The 6,575-nt window shown below is 44.7% G+C and overlaps 1 pseudogene across 1 annotated transcript; it reads left to right on the forward strand.

Annotated features, from left to right (window-relative positions):
* Positions 1-3,522: 3,522 nt before the first annotated feature.
* Positions 3,523-4,809, forward strand: LOC105547911 (annotated as a pseudogene). The gene has a single exon (XR_001007311.1). The product of XR_001007311.1 is annotated as a glyceraldehyde-3-phosphate dehydrogenase pseudogene (transcript).
* The last annotated feature ends 1,766 nt before the right edge of the window (positions 4,810-6,575 follow it).

A 6,575-nucleotide genomic window follows, 5' to 3' on the forward strand; every position in this document is an offset into this window, starting at 1 on the left:
CTTCCACTGTTGATGAACACAAGGATATATAGATGTCTTCTAAGTTTGGAAGGTCATCCAAAACCCTGGTGAATATTATTCCAGAAGCGTACGCCAAGGGGACAATAAGAAAACCAGAATCTCTTTCTAAATTTTTATCATGTATTCAGGTCATCTTCTAAGTCCAAACAAGTTGGCATTTTTAGGGCTTGGATTTCAAGGTAGTGGCCAAATCAAAATTCTGTTGAAGAACTCTCTGACCACTCTCAGGAAAGTTAGTTAGTAGTTCCTCTCTCCATTCTTCCCAGTACCTGAGCCCTGCCCTAGCCCTCCAGGGAGGGCCTTGAGTGCCAGCCCGAGTCATGCATGCCCGTTGCCCTCCATGTGTCCACCTGTCAGTTCTTGTGTGCACCCGCCTGTCTGTTCGGCTGCTCACAGTCGGCCTCATGGAGCCGGCGGGGAGGGGGAATGGGCTGGTCCAGGCCTGACTAGGGTTCTTATAAAAAGAGGAGAAGACAGAGAGGCTCACAGGGAGGAAGGCCATGTGAAGACGAAGGCAGAGAGTGCAATTTTACTGCCATGAGTCAAGGAACGCCTGAGGCCCTCAGAAGCTGTGAGGAAAGAAAGGATCCCCCTCAGAGCCTTTGAAGGGAGCATGGCCTTGGTGACACTTTGATTTTTGACTTGTAGCCCTCTAGAGCTGTGAGAGAACAAATTTCTGTTGCCCAGTTTATTATGGCAGTCCAGGAAACTGATACATAGGCTAAATCCATGGATGGATTTTGGATCCACAGAAATGTTAGAGCAAGATTTGTAACCGTCGCAGTATTGATGTTTTGGGCCATCATTGCAAAAGGGTAGGCTGTTGTATGAGATGTCAAGCAATGTCCCTGGCTTCTACTGGCCAGTAGCACTTCATCCCAGTTGTCACACCAAAAACTTCTCTAGCATTGCCAGATGCCCTCCTTTGAGAATCACTGCGTTAGACAGACAAGCCTGTGACCCATGAAGATGACTGCTCTGAAGAATTGGAAGCAAATAAACACTTGGGGTTTTGCCTTTGATACGGTTTGGCTTGGGGTCCCCACCCAAATCTCATCTCGAATTGTAATCCTCATAATCCCCATGTGCTGAGGGAGGAAACTAGTGGGAGGTTATTGGATCATCGGGGCAGTTTTCCCCATGCTGTTCTTGTGCTAGTGAGTGAGTTCTTGTGAGATCTGATGGTTTTCTAAGTGTTTGATGGTTCCTCCTTCACACACGTTCTCTCACCTGCTGTCATGTAAGATGTATCTGCTTCCCCTTCCACCATGATTGTAAGTTTCCTGAGGCCTTCCCAGCCATGTGGAACTGTGAGTCAGTTAAACTTCTTTTCTTTATAAATTATTCAGTCTTGGGCAGTACTTTCTAGTAGTGTAAGAACAGACTAATATAGCCTTCTGGGTTTCCCTGCAGGCTGACAGAAGACAGGTAATAAAATTGATTTGACAATGCTATTGGTTGTCTCTTCTCTGCTTGATTTATCTCTCTAGCCTGGACACATTCTATAACTCATGATCTGGAAAGGAGACAGAGAGAGAGAGAGAGAGAGAGAGAGAGAGAGAAACAGGTGGTTGCAGAATCCAACACCCAACCACCCAACATAGGTCTTTACCCTGGTCTCAGCAGGGGCCCTCCTAGGAGGTCACATTGGAACATTAGAATCAGTTCCCCAGGGTCATAGTTTCTGTGGTTGGGACAGGGAGTCCTATACCCTGGTCTAATTTGGCTCCTTGGAGAATGGCTCCAGAGGACAGGCAGACAGGAGACAGGAACGGTGAGTGTAGGTCCAGCCAGTTCCTCTGAGGCCTTAGTGCTTCAGAGGAAGACAGCCTGGTTAAAACAGGATTTACACATCCATTGATTTTTTTTCTCATTTAATCTTGACATCATTCGTTTTCTTTCCTGAAGAGTCAACTCATTAATCGTTCAGGTGCAGCTGACTCTTTCTTATTTGTAGTGACAGGAGCTACTGATGTGTAGCTAATGGGAACCACAGATAATCCCAACCTTCACTGGAGTTCCTCAACATGGCTTTGATATTTCATTGAGAGCCTGGGAGAGGAGAGACACCCAAAGACAGACCACTAGGGGAGGGAAACAAAACTAGGGGAGGGAAAAAAAAAACATTTTGTGGATCTGGGAGATCCACAAAAATAACCAGACCATGGCTGTTTGAGTTGATTTTCTTTTTTTGTTTGTTTGTTTTTTGTTTTTCTTTTTTTTCTGCCTTGGTTCTTTGGGTGGGGGAAGTCATACTTCAAAACGAGTCAGCAGAGTGTGACAGCACAATACCCTCAATGCCCCACCTCCCACCTCATTCCTGGCAGGACAATAGCCTCCCCTCAAATCTGTGAAGAATACATTCCAACAAGCTCCATGGGTACCTGAAACCTTGGATAGTACCTAACCCTGTGTGTGCTATGTTTTTTACTGTCCAATAAGTCCTCACTTAGTGTCATCAGTGGGTTCTTGGAAACTGGGATGTTAGCAAAATATAATGAAACCAATATAGTAAAACCAATTTTACCATAGAGCTAATTGATATAAACAAGGGTTAAATTTCTAGGGCAGATTTCTGGTTACAAAAACATCACCAAACTTCTCAATAAAGACCAAAATACTTTTAACATTGAACACTGGAATAAATATGAGCTATACATACATTTAATAAAGTAATAAAAATAAGATCATGACTTACCTAATTTTTGATAAGTCAGTGAGTGACAGCAGTTGTAGCCTGGTAGGTTAAAACAAGGAATAAATATTTACAAAGAGAAAATTGTAAGGAATACCCCATACCACCACACGGTTCAGAAACAATCATAAATACTGCCGGTTTGCTGAGTAATTTTGTATTGCATAGTTTATTGTCATGCATTTGTATGATTATTGTCTACTTTTTAAAAATTTTACAATAGTTTGTGTTCATTCACTCATTCTTTTACCTACCCACTTACCTGCGGGTGGCTTAAGCCTATTTCTGAAGCTCAGGATGTAAAGTGGGAACCAGCCCTGGCCAGGATGACATCCCATCGCAGGGCACCCTCACACACACCCTCACACTCACTCACATGGGGACAATGTAGACACATCAATGAACCCAAGGTGCACATCTTTGGGGTGTGGGAGAAAATCAAAGTACCCAGAGAAAACCCACACAGACATGGAGAGAATGTGCGACTCCACACAGACAGTGGCCCTGGCACCGAATCAATTTTTTTCTCAACAGCTTTACAATGAAATGACGTTGAATGAAACGACATTATTTGAGGACCTGCTATACTACACACCTATGATAAAGTTTAACTCATAAGTTAGGAGAGGTAAGAAATCAACAACAATAACTACTACTAAAATAGAACAATTATAACAATATGCTGTAATAAAAGTTATGTGAATATAGTCTCCCTTATTATCTCCTTCTAAAAATATCTTCATATTTTTGGACAGCTGTTGACTGCGAGTAACTGAAATCATAGAAATCAAAACCATGGAAAGGCTCTCTGCTCCTCCTGTTCGAGAGTCAGCTGCATTTTCTCTTGCATGGCCAGCGCATCCCTGAGACACCATGGGGAAGGTGAAGGTCGGAGTCAACGGATTTGGTCCTATTGGGCGCCTGGTCACCAGGGCTGCTTTTAACTCTGGTAAAGTGGATATTGTTGCCATCAATGACCGCTTCATTGACCTCAACTACATGGTTTACATGTTCCAGTATGATTCCACCCATGGCAAGTTCCATGGCACCGTGAAGGCTGAGAACGGGAAGCTCGTCATCAATGGAAGCCCCATCACTATCTTCCAGAAGCGAGATCCCTCCAAAATCAAGTGGGGCGATGCTGGCGCTGAGTACGTCGTGGAGCCCACTGGCATCTTCACCACCACGGAGAAGGCTGGGGATCATTTGCAGGGGGGAGCCAAAAGGGTCATCATCTTTGCCCCCTCTGCTGACGCCCCCATGTTCATCATGGGTATGAACCATGAGAAGTATGACAACAGCCTCAAGATTGTCAGCAACGCCTCCTGCACCACCAACTGCTTAGCACCCCTGGCCAAGGGCATCCATGACAGCTTTGGTATCGTGGAAGGACTCATGACCACAGTCCACGCCATCACTGCCACCCAGAAGACTGTAGATGGCCCCTCCGGGAAACTGTGGTGTGATGGCCACGGAGCTCTCCAGAACATCATCCCTGCCTCTACTGGCGCTGCCAAGGCTGTGGGCAAGGTCATCCCTGAGCTGAACGGGAAGCTCACTGGCATGGACTTCCGTGTCCCCACTGCCAACGTGTCAGTGGTGGACCTGACCTGCCATCTGGAAAAACCTGCCAAATATGATGACATCAAGAAGGTGGTGAAGCAGGCGTCGGAGGGCCCCCTCAAGGGCATCCTGGGCTACACTGAGCACCAGGTGGTCTCCTCCGACTTCAATAGCGACACCTACTCTTCCACCTTCGACGCTGGGGCTGGCATTGCCCTCAACGACCACTTTGTCAAGCTCATTTCCTGGTATGACAACGAATTTGGCTACAGCAACAGGGTGGTGGACCTCGTGGCCCACATGGCCTCCAAGGAGTAAGACCCCTGGACCACCAGCCCCAGCGAGAGCACAAGAAAAAGAGAGAGGCCCTCACTGCTGGGGAGTCCCTGCCACACTCAGTCCCCCGCCACAGTGAATCTCCCCTCACAGTTTCCATGTAGACCCCTTGAAGAGGGGAGGGGCCTAGGGAGCCCCACCTTGTCGTGTACCATCAATAAAATCCCCTGTGCTCAGCCAAAAAAAAAAAAAAACAAAACAAAACATGGAAAGGAAAGGACTGCTGTATTTGGTCCATCTCTACAACAATAAAACACCCTCTCACACTTGGTGGGAAAACTCACCAAGGCCCTTTACAGTCGTGACCTCAGACCTGGTCAAAGAAAGGGGTTCCTGCTCCAGGCCTCACACATCTCACACACACACACACACACACACACACACACACACACATAACACACACACACATGTGCACACAGCATTTATTAAAGAACACATGAGAGCTTCAGTCACTCAGGACTCATAACTCTCAACAACTGCTGTGCAGACACACTGCTCATGCCTCAAAGAGGAACTTCTGCCCATCTCGTGCCACAGAAGCTCAGATCTCATTGCTATTGAGACTGAAGGCCTTGAAGGTGCAGGTAGAACTGAGGTCTAGGTCAGAGACAGAGTGCTTCAGAGTGCAGAAAGAATTTCAGTAGTGAAAATGCCAAGGACAGAGAAAGAAATAAAAGGAATCCATCATGGTCATGCTTCCCTTCCCATAGCATGAATATGATGGATTCCTGCATCACACAGTGTCAGATCCCAATGGACAGGAATTCACTGCCTGCTTCTTTTCAAGTTGTTCTCCTTTATTCCTCTTCCTCCTCCTCCTCCTCTCCCCTCTTCCTCTTCTTCTCCCCTCCTCCTCCTTCTTCTTTTTCATTCTTTCTCCTCCTCCTCCTTCTTCTCTTCCTCTCCTTCTCTTCTTCTTTGGATAGGTCTGCATTTTATTCTGGAATAATCATTATAGTCTAATACAGTTACAGCTCTGAAAGGTAGTGGTGAAGGGAGACCCTCTTGGAGGCAGAACTTAGTCCATAAATCTGGTTTTCCACATTTTACAGGAGGAGAGATGGCCTGAAATATAGATCTATCCTATGCTCAACTTTATTTCAGGTTATTGTCTAGTCTCTTGAATTATTAATTTATATTTTTTATCTTTTTACTTTCTCTGTGTTGCAGTGGCCTAAATTGTTTTCCATTTTCTGGGTATACCACAATTTATCCACCCACCTTTTGATGAACATCTTGTTTTTTTCTAGTTTTTGACAATTATGGATAAAGGCGCTAGAAACATCCATGTACAGGTTTTTGTGCAGACAGTAGTTTTTGGTTCCTTTGAGTAAATACCAAGGGGTGCAACTAGATTGTATGATAAGACTATGTTTAGTTTTATAAGAAACTGCAAAACTATCTTCTAAAGTGACTGTATCATTTTGTATCCCCACCAGCAATGAATGAGAGTTCATTGTGGAACAACAGCTCCACATCCTAATCAGCATGTTGTGTCAAGGTTTTGGATTTTGGCCATTCTAATAGGCGCTAGTTGCATATCACTGTTGTTTTAATTTCATTCCCCTAATGACGTATGATGGTAACATCTTTTCATATATTTACTTATCATCTGCATATCTTATTTGGTGAGATGTTTGTTCAAGGTTTTTGCCCATTAAAAAAAATTAAATTAATTACTTTTTTTACTTTAAGTTCTGGGATATGTGTGCAGAAAATGTAGGTTTGTTACATAGGCATATGTGTGCCATGGTAGTTTGTTGCACCTATCAACCTGTCATCTAGGTTTTTAAGCCAAGTATGCATTAGCTATTTGTCCTAATGGTCTCCCTCTTCTTCTTCCCTACCCCCTGACTAGTTCTGGTGTGTATTGTTCCCCTCCCTGTGTCCATGTGTTCTCATTGTTCAACTCCACTTATGAGTGAGAATATGTGGTGTCTGGTTTTCTGTTCCTGTGTTA

Source organism: Mandrillus leucophaeus, unplaced genomic scaffold (assembly GCF_000951045.1).
Source record: "Mandrillus leucophaeus isolate KB7577 unplaced genomic scaffold, Mleu.le_1.0 Scaffold110, whole genome shotgun sequence".
Classification (NCBI taxonomy): Eukaryota; Metazoa; Chordata; class Mammalia; order Primates; family Cercopithecidae; genus Mandrillus; species Mandrillus leucophaeus.